Source organism: Mercenaria mercenaria, unplaced genomic scaffold (assembly GCF_021730395.1).
Source record: "Mercenaria mercenaria strain notata unplaced genomic scaffold, MADL_Memer_1 contig_1554, whole genome shotgun sequence".
Classification (NCBI taxonomy): Eukaryota; Metazoa; Mollusca; class Bivalvia; order Venerida; family Veneridae; genus Mercenaria; species Mercenaria mercenaria.
Window position 1 is genome coordinate 30,087 of NW_026459537.1, and position 10,309 is coordinate 40,395.

General features: G+C 38.4%; 1 pseudogene; it reads right to left on the reverse strand.

Moving 5' to 3' along the window:
- Positions 1-5,931: 5,931 nt before the first annotated feature.
- LOC128551685 (ceramide synthase 5-like) lies at positions 5,932-7,519 on the reverse strand (annotated as a pseudogene).
- Positions 7,520-10,309: the final 2,790 nt, after the last annotated feature.

A 10,309-nucleotide genomic window follows, 5' to 3' on the forward strand; every position in this document is an offset into this window, starting at 1 on the left:
GTTCTTCCCCACCCCCAGTCAATTTTTTCCCCCCAATCGCAACTGGTTACTTTTGATCATTCTTATGGGGGGAAAAACTAACTAGTCAATTCTTTCCCCCCTCATCAATTTTCCTGGCTAGTCAATTATTTCCCCTGTTAGTGAATTGGAACTGGTTATTCTTGGTTATTCTTAACTAGCCTGTTTTTCATTTCCGATAGTCGGTTTTCATTTAAATTTCATATAAAATAAAAACTATGTTTCATATTTTGTGTAAATTAAAGAAATGTTTTTAAATGAACTTATTTTAATTTCTGTTGTATTTTTTTATTTGCCTTTTTCCTGTTTCAATTTCTTCTAAGGTAAGGAAATTACTGCTGGTCAGTTCTTTTCCCATGTAGCCAGTACTTGACCAGTAAGGTGGGGGAAGTAAACTGACCAGTCAGTTCTTTTCCCCCTAGCCTGTACTTGCTCTGTTAGGTGGGGGAAGAAATTGACCGGTCAGTTCTTTCCCCCCTAGCCAGTACTTGACCTGTCAGGTGGGGAAATGAAATTGACCAGTCAGTTCTTTCCCCACTAGCCAGTACTTGCTTTGTCAGGTGGGGGAAGAAATTTACCGGTCAGTTCTTTCCCCCCTAGCCAGTACTTGCTCTGTTAAGTGGGAAGAAATTGACCGGTCAGTTCTTTCCCCCCTATCATATACTTGACCTGTCAGGTGGGGGAAGAAATTTACCAGTCAGTTCTTTCCCCTCTAGGCAGTATTTGCTAGGGGGGATAGAACTGACTGGTCAATTTCTTCCCCACCTGACAAAGTTAGTACTGGCTAGCGGGGAAAGAACCGACTGGTCAATTTCATTTCCCGACCTTACAGGTCAAGTACTGGCTAGGGGGAAAGAACTGACTAGTCAATTTCTCCCCCCACCTGACAGGTCAAGTATATGCTAGGGGGAAAGAACTGACTAGTCAATTTCTTCCCCAACCTGATAGGTCAAGTATATGCAAGGGGGGAAAGAACTGACCGGTCAATTTCTTCTCCCCCACCAGACAGGTCAAGTACTGGCTAGGGGGAAAAGAACTGACTAGTCAATTTCTTCTCCCCACACCACAGGTCAAGTACTAACTATATATAGGGGGAAAAGAACAGACTAGTCAATTTCTTCCCCCACCTGACAGGTCAAGTACTGGCTAGAGGGGAAAGAACTGACCAGTCAATTTCTTCCCCCACCTGACAGGTCAAGTATATGTTAGGGGGAAAGAACTGACTGGTCAATTTCTTCCCCCACCTGACAGGTCAAGTACTGGCTTGGGGGGAAAGAACTGACTAGTCAATTTCTTCCCCCACCTGACAGTTCAAGTATAATGCTAGGGGAGAAAGAACTGACCGGTCAATTTTTTCCCCAACCTGATAGATCAGGTATATGCTACAAATGTAGGGGGGAAAGAACTGACTGGTCAATTTCTTCCCCCACCTGATATGTCAAGTATATGTTAGGGGGAAAGAACTGACCAGTCAATTTTTTCCCCAACCTGATAGATCAGGTATATGCTACAAATGTAGGGGGGAAAGAACTGACTTGTCAGTTTCTTCCCCACCTGATAGTCAAGTATATGCAAGGGGGAAAGAACTGACCGGTCAATTTTTCTCCCACCACAGGCAGTATATGTTAGAGGAAAAATGACTAGGTAAATTTCTTCCCCCCCTGACAGGTCAAGTACTGGTTGGGGGAAAGAACTGACTAGTCAATTTCTTCCCCCACCTGACATTCAAGTATAATGCTAGGGGAGAAAGAACTGACCGGTCAATTTTTTCCCCACCACCTCAGTTCAATAAATGTTAGGGGAAAAAACTGACGGTCAATTTTTTCCCCACCTGTAACAGTAATCGGCTTGTTGGGGAAAGAACTGACTAGTCAATTTCTTCCCCCACCTGACAGTTCAAGTATAATGCTAGGGGAGAAAGAACTGACCGGTCAATTTTTTCCCCAACCTGATAGATCAGGTATATGCTACAAATGTAGGGGGGAAAGAACTGACTGGTCAATTTCTTTCCCCACCTGATATGTCAAGTATATGTTAGGGGGAAAGAACTGACCAGTCAGTTTTTTCCCCACCTGATAATCAGGTATAGTACAATGTAGGGGGGAAAGAACTGACTAGTCATTTCTTCCCCCACCTGACAGTTCAAGTATATGCTAAGGGGAGAAAGAACTGACGGTCAATTTTCTTCTCCCACCTGACTAGTCGTATAGTCAAATGTAGGGGGAAAGAACTGACTGTCATTTCTTCCCCACCTGATAGGTCAAGTATTGCAAGGGGGGAAAGAACTGACTAGTCAATTTCTTCTCCCCACCTGACAGTCAAGTATAATGCTAGGGAGAAAGAACTGACCGGTCAATTTTCTTCCCCAACCTGATAGATCAGGTAATGCTACAAATGTAGGGGGAAAGAACTGACTGGTCAATTTCTTCCCCCACCTGATATGTCAAGTATATGTTAGGGGAAAGAACTGACTGGTCATTTCTTCCCCCACCTGACAGGTCAAGTACTGGCTTGGGGGAAAGAACTGACTAGTCAATTTCTTCCCCCACCTGACAGTTCAAGTATAATGCTAGGGGAGAAAGAACTGACTAGTCAATTTTTTCCCCAACCTGATAGATCAGGTATATGCTACAAATGTAGGGGGAAAGAACTGACTGTCATTTCTCCCCCCCGAAGTCAATTATGCAGGGGAAAGAACTGACTGTCAATTTCTTCTCCCCACCGACAGGTCAAGTATATGTTAGAGGGAAAGAACTGACTGGTCAATTTCTTCCCCCACCTGACAGGTCAAGTACTGGCTTGGGGGGAAAGAACTGACCGGTCAATTTTTTCCCCAACCTGATAGATCAGGTATATGCTACAAATGTAGGGGGAAAGAACTGACTAGTCAATTTCTTCCCCCACACCTGGGGGGCTAGGTCAATTTACGTAATATATAGCTCAAGGTGGGGAAAGAACTGACTAGTCAATTTCTTCCCCCACAAGTCAGTAACAGGGGAAAGAACGCTAGCAATTTCCCCACCGACGGTCATTACTGGCCTCTAAGGAGGGAGGGAAGAACTGACTGGTCAATTTCTTCTCCCCACCGTGAAAAAGGGAAGTATATGTTACGAGGGAAAGAACTGACTGTCAATTTTTCTTCCCACCACCCCCGAAGTCAAGTACTGGCTTGGGGGGAAAGAACTGACCGGTCAATTTTTCCCCAACCTGATAGATCAGGTATATGCTACAAATGTAGGGGGGAAAGAACTGACTAGTCAGTTTCTTCCCCCATCTGATAGGTCAAGTATATGCAAGGAGGGAAAGAACTGACTAGTCAATTTCTTCTCCCCACCCGACAGGTCAAGTCCTGGCTGGGGGGGGGGGGTGGAAAGAACTGACCTGTCAATTTCTTCCCCCACCTGATAGGTCAAGTACTGGCTAGGGGGGAAAGAACTGACTGGTCAATTTCTTCTCCCCACACCACAGGTCAAGTACTAACTATATATAGGGGGGAAAGAACTGACTAGTCAATTTCTTCCCCCACCTGACAGGTCAATTACTGGCTAGGGGGGAAAGAACTGACTAGTCAATTTCTTCTCCCCACCGGACAGGTCAAGTATATGTTAGAGGGAAAGAACTGACTGGTCAATTTCTTCCCCCACCTGACAGGTCAAGTACTGGCTTGGGGGGAAAGAACTGACTAGTCAATTTCTTCTCCCCACCCGACAGGTCAAGTATATGTTAGAGGGAAAGAACTGACTGGTCAATTTCTTCCCCCACCTGACAGGTCAAGTACTGGCTTGGGGGGAAAGAACTGACTAGTCAATTTCTTCCCCCACCTGACAGTTCAAGTATAATGCTAGGGGAGAAAGAACTGACCGGTCAATTTTTTCCCCAACCTGATAGATCAGGTATATGCTACAAATGTAGGGGGTAAAGAACTGACTGGTCAGTTTCTTCCCCCACCTGATTGGTCAAGTATATGCAATGGGGGAAATAAGTGACTGGTCAATTTTTCCCCCACCTGATAGGTCAAGTATATGCAAGGGGGAAAGAACTGACCAGTCAATTTCTTCCTCGTACCTGACAGAGGCAATCAAACAGAAGTTAAAAAATTTGATTTGACAAAAAAAACATTGATTAAACTTACAAAAAAGAAACAAACAGATTTATTCAAATGAAAAACAATACCTGTTTCATCTAAATAGAAAATGAATAAACACTTGTATCCCAAATAACAATACCGAAAGAATCCAGTACTTGAAGGGAAAACTAGGGGGAAAGAACTGACTAGTCAGTTTTTTCCCTGGGGAAAAATCTGACTAACTAGTCAGTTTCTTTCCCTATCAGAAAACCTCTTCCAAGGGGGGAAAAAAATGACTAGGGGGGGGAAGAAACTGACTAGTCAGTTTTTTCCCCGGGGGAAAGAATTGACTAGTCAGTTTTTCCCCGGGGAAAGAACTGACTGGGGGAAAAACTGGGCTGTTACACCGGATTTCAGCGCTAAATGCAGACTCCAAGACCTAACAGAAAACTAATGTATTTCACTACTTCCGATTGGTTCATAACGTACGGCCGGTGCTAACTTGTAAAACGAAAGGACAAAACATGGCACATGGTTCCTATTTGGAACCTAAGTTCAAATAAAAGTTATTCATCCTTATTGGTCGTAATTTTATCAATCAATAGTTGAATCTCTTACTCAGAAAATATATAATAATGATCCTTTTTCATTTCTCAGAAGATTAATTTGTTTGGGTTTATCGGATTAGCTTAGAAAACACATCACCATTTCATAATTGTTTCATTAACATTGCTAGGTTTTCGGGAAGAAGTCACTTAAATTGTTAAGTAATATGGATTGCATTACAAACAGGCTGGTCTAATATCACGCAGTGTACTTTCAAAGATCAGACATGTATAAAAAAACTAATGTGAAACAGCTTCAATTATTTTGTTATCAGACCAGCTGTTCCAGGGAGGAATATCTATAAGTCAGACCGACAAACATTATCTAACGAATCGGGGATAGGTAACCAGTTATTTATTTATCATTCAATACTTTATTCGTTTTAGGGACTTTAAATCAGACTGTATTGAAACAGGATCCTAGAATGTGTATGACTAATTTACTAGTAAGTGTCAATGTCGTAAAACACATTCTGGTGAATCCGGAATAGACATGCATCCAGTAACGAATACGACATTTATTTTCCTTTTCTTTTTATTTTGACATTTTTACATTCTCGAGATTTTTGTTTGTTTAAGTAGTGTGCACTAAAACAGGACAGAAAAGAAAGTGTTTTTGAATAAGTTATACGTAAGATTATCAGGCGTACACGCCCTCAAATTATTTCCAAGAATCGGTAGGGTAACCAGTTACTTATTTGATATTTATTTCTTTCTTGAGATTTTGAGTTAGATTGCACTGTTACAAAAACACCATTAAAGAAAATAATTGAATATGTTTCCTGTTTTCTTCTATGTTAGTTATTTTTAAGAAGAGTAGTTCAATCATTTGTATAGTGTCATGGGAACTCAAATGATATAGTAAGAGAATAATTAAATACGAGTGAAAGTATATGGAGCTACACAAATACAGCGACTATTTGATGGATGGATCATATTTACCGTGTCTGAAGTAGTATGTTGCCTACCTCTGATCCACGTAGGGAAGTCAGTTATTTGCGGAGAACAATTAAGTACTGGTACAAACTCCAGATAAAATGACGGCTACTAGTCAACGGATTGCCAGTAACCTATTGTAAAACAGGAAGATATCGTTACAATCTGTGGGGTCTAGTGGTATATCAACGTCAGCGAGACCAGGAATAACCAGTTCGAACATCCGGACGAGAAAGACCCGTGTGGGTTATGTACATTCTGAAATTAAAACTAAACAGAGGAAGCTTTCAGAATCATGTCGTCTTTTGTATCTATAAAACGTAAAACATACTATAATATAATCCCGGGGGAAATAGGTGAATGCACAATAACATGTCTAATGCAAATAAATGGCAATTATATTGTTTATCTAAAGTCGATTAGGGGTTGACATAAATTGTTATATTATTTTCTGAATCACTTTTATCCATTCGGAATGACACAGAAAATATAAAAAATAAAAATCACCTGATACAGTAAATACAAAATATGCGCACGTATTCATTCAACAGTTGAGTCGTGCCATGAGAAAACCAACATAGTGCGTTTGCGACAAGCATAGATCCAGACTAGCCTGCGCATCCGCGCAGTCTGGTCAGGATCCATGCTCTTCGCTTTCAAAGCCTATTGGAATGCGCAGTCTGGTCTGGATCCATACCGGTCGCAAATGCACTATGTTGGTTTTCTCATGGTGCGGCTAATATATTTCTCACATGCCGTCTTCTTCCTTTTCCGAGTCACTCCTGAGATCCTTCAGGTCTCCATGTCTTACTTTGTTTATAATGACTTCTTAAATGCTGTATGTCCAAATAAGCTGCACGGCCATTAAAATGTACATAACTATGTAGAAAAATAAAATTACATTATTTCTGACTGATATATATTCGCGAACCTCAAATGTGGCACTATACAGATGTCTAGATGGGTATAATTCGTCTTTGGTCATTATTCATAAAATGAAAAAAAATAACAAATAAGATTTACGACAGTCGTTTTGTATTTGCAGTACATCATTATTTTGCTAAGGTCCCCCAAGAATCAGAGGCGTCATGCGTTAACAGAATCAACGTGTCGATCCTTACAAAATTAAAGATCCTCAGTACTATTGTACAAAAATGGTGAGTAACTGCTCCCCAAAAGTCAGTCCTTTTATAGTTCGTAAGCAAGGTAAATGTTTGATGCCAATACTTTTGACAGTTATAGGACATAAAAACAATAGATATGTATTGAGATATGGTGATGCGGCCAGTCCAGCCATGCGTACTCCGTATCCGAGAACCAAGGCTTATTCAAAAGTGAAAAGAAACCAGTCAAAAAGCATGACCCACGAATGAGAAAATTCCAGGAAATGTCTGTAAATCTCTGAATATCAGTCTTCATATCTTGTTGAGCTCTTTTCCGAAACCATATTTCGATCTCTCTTGAGGACATATCTGTTTGCTTTGCCAGTTTCTTTAAAACATTATTGTCATTTTGGTGACCGTTTCTATATGCCGTCTCAAGCACGAAACATTCCTTAACCTTTACACTTCTTTTCCTCGGAACACCCATGAACAATCCAACCTTTATAAGTATCCCTCTTTGTAAATATCGACGTAGCCAAATCAATACAATTGCAAAAGGAACAGATCAAATTAAATCGTACGCTACTGGTAAATACGTTTCAGATCCACCGTGCTGCTTAAAGGTCTCCCATGCAATCGACTCATTTGAAAACCACAGTTTATCATTCCAAAATATGTCGTTAAGAGACATTATGTTACGTTTTGTTGATGTGAAACAAATACATTTCAAATTTTATAATCATTTTGAAGTTATTATTAATTGTTTTATCAAAATTAGGTCAGATTATGCCCGATATCAACTATTCACCCAGTCACATCTACCCTATGTAACGTACTCATTTATATCAAAATAGGCCTTAGCTTTGTCATCATAACAAAGGTCGATTTTTTCACGAAAGTAAAATGAATTGTTTCTGATGCATGTATCAATATTTTTTTTTCATTTCTGTAAAATCACTCTATTTACAGGACAACTCCACCTCTGATTCATGTGGGGAAGTTGGCAGTTGCTTGCGGAGAACAGTTTTGTACAGGTACTGAATCACGGAACACTAGTTTGGTTAACTGCCCGCCGTTACATTACTGAAATATTGTTGATAAACGGTGTTAAACCAAAAAAAAAAATTACAGGACATTATTTTTACATCTATCTGATGTATGTATGGCAGTCATTTTTTGTGCATGCAGTTACCTCTGAGATACTTATCATTAAAAGACACTTATTGTATATTATATATACCGCAAACTAAACCTATGATAAAGTACATTTGGTTTTTAAAAACTTTCATTTAAATCTATAAACACAGACTAATGTCTTAGATGAGTAAGCTACAAGCTTTTACTCGAACCATTTTTATTGTACATTTATAAAGATAAGAAAAGGCACAGCTACTTTTCCGTCATATAGTATAAACAGTAAATAAATTCTAAACTACATCTAAGGAACAATAAAGATGCGATACTCTTCATTAGCTACTGCAAATATTTGATGTTATTATTTGCCCTTGATTGATTTTTTTTCTCAAAAAGGAAATTAACAGAAGGTACTCTTTATTTCTAGCAAGTTTGCGATATTAATTTTGTTGTTACTATCATTTATAGACTGTGCAAAAAACTGTTAAATATCCATTAGATAATGCCGCGTTCTAATACCAGTACATCGCCAAGTGTAAAGAAAGCACGAGAATATAGTTACTTATGCTTATGAAAAGGCATAGCAACTGGTCATTTGCACATCGGCGATTTTTTGTATAAATTTCGATTTTTGTATATCAATTTCGATTTTAGTAATTGTACTGGTAAATTACTAGTAATTTTTAACATTTTGATGAAAACTGGATTCCTTGTCTTCCTTTCTAACCATACTATTCAGAAATGAATCCTAAAAACTGGAAGTATGTTATATAAGTGAGGTATCACAGGATTTCAAGAATGATTTGACTAACTCAAGTAATCCGGGCGATGTTGATTCGGAATTCTACAAGCGGAAAGTCTTTAAATTCAAATTTGTGACGATGCTCGAGATGATATCAATACACTCACTGACGTCATGGCCTAGATCATAGTTATTTAAATGGACTTCAATGTTTTTGGAAATCCGAGCTGCAATTGCTTATGTTTATGTTTTAAATAGTATTGAACTGAAGAAAATGAACATTCTGATGAATCTAGGAACTATTATATCAAGTAACTTATAACCAAATAAACACATAGTTAAGTAAACAAATAAACGCAATAAGATTTATTTATTAAGGGATTTCCTTAAAGCAATACACAGAAGAAATATTTCAATTTTACTAACAAAAACAACAACAACAAAAACAATAGTGAAATCACTACAGTATGTGCCATTAGTATGGCCACCAAAACATAACAATACCTATTACTTGAATGTATGCATAGTTCTGTTTGAGTTTGAACATTCATTATGATCTTAGAGTGACACATAGAATGAGATCCGAGGCAAATTCCAATATTTGATCAAATCCTATAACAAATCCATGAACAGTCTTAGTGGAGAAACAGTTTCAAGTCCCTATGGTTAACATATCAGAATTTTAGGGTTAGACCTATAAACAAGTTAAGCTATATAAGTAACAGAACCAATTGGCGCGATGGAACCATAAAATGAATCCAATTTCAGCACTTTACTAACTCGTATGATGCTGAATTAAAAAGTCACATTTAAACAAGGAAATAATAAAATACTCTTGAGCGAGTCATAAGGAGAATGTACTTCTTCATACTAGTAGCATTGCCATTAAATTTTGATTACAAATTGCACTGTTTTTTTTTTTATATCAAACTCTGTATGAATGAAAACAATTAAACCCTAATACGCAATCGTTCCTTAATTACGTACAGGAAACCCATGTAAATATCATAAAACTCTGTAGTACTTCACTTACAAGTAAAATGTTGATGTAATAAAGAAGACATATAAAAACGGAAGTAAAAACAAAATACAAACAGCTCATGAATGAAATGATTGGGAAATCTTACGCACGCATACCGATGTCATTGCCATAAAAAGAGAGAAAACTGAATGGAATTATTTGAAGAATTAAGAAATGCACGTCAGGTGATGTTGTTCAGTTTAGTACTGATTTACGTGAAAACTTGTGTAATTTAGTAATATGCGGGTTTTTTTTTATATCATTGAACTGAACATACCACAGTTTCCGACGGGATAATATAGAACAGAGGCGTTATCTGAAACAATGAGATATTTCAATCTGCATCTACAAATTACAAGTCAATCATTATTGATTTAAACTTTTGCGCTTGTGTGAGGTAAGATTAAAAACAACAAGAGCTATTGAAAGACAGCAATGCCTTGTCACTTAATCAAGTAACACAAAAGTGGGAAAATGTGCATACTGTTGTACATTTTCAAAGTAGAGTTATGGAACATGTTCATGTCAGTTCATCATAGCGAATAAGTTTCAACCCAATTCCATAAAAGGTTGCTGAGATACCAGCTTACATACAAAAACTTAATCAAATCGGGACGCTGACGCTAACGCGGACACCGCCGACGCCGACGAATTGGCTAGTGTCATAGCTCTACCTATTCTTTG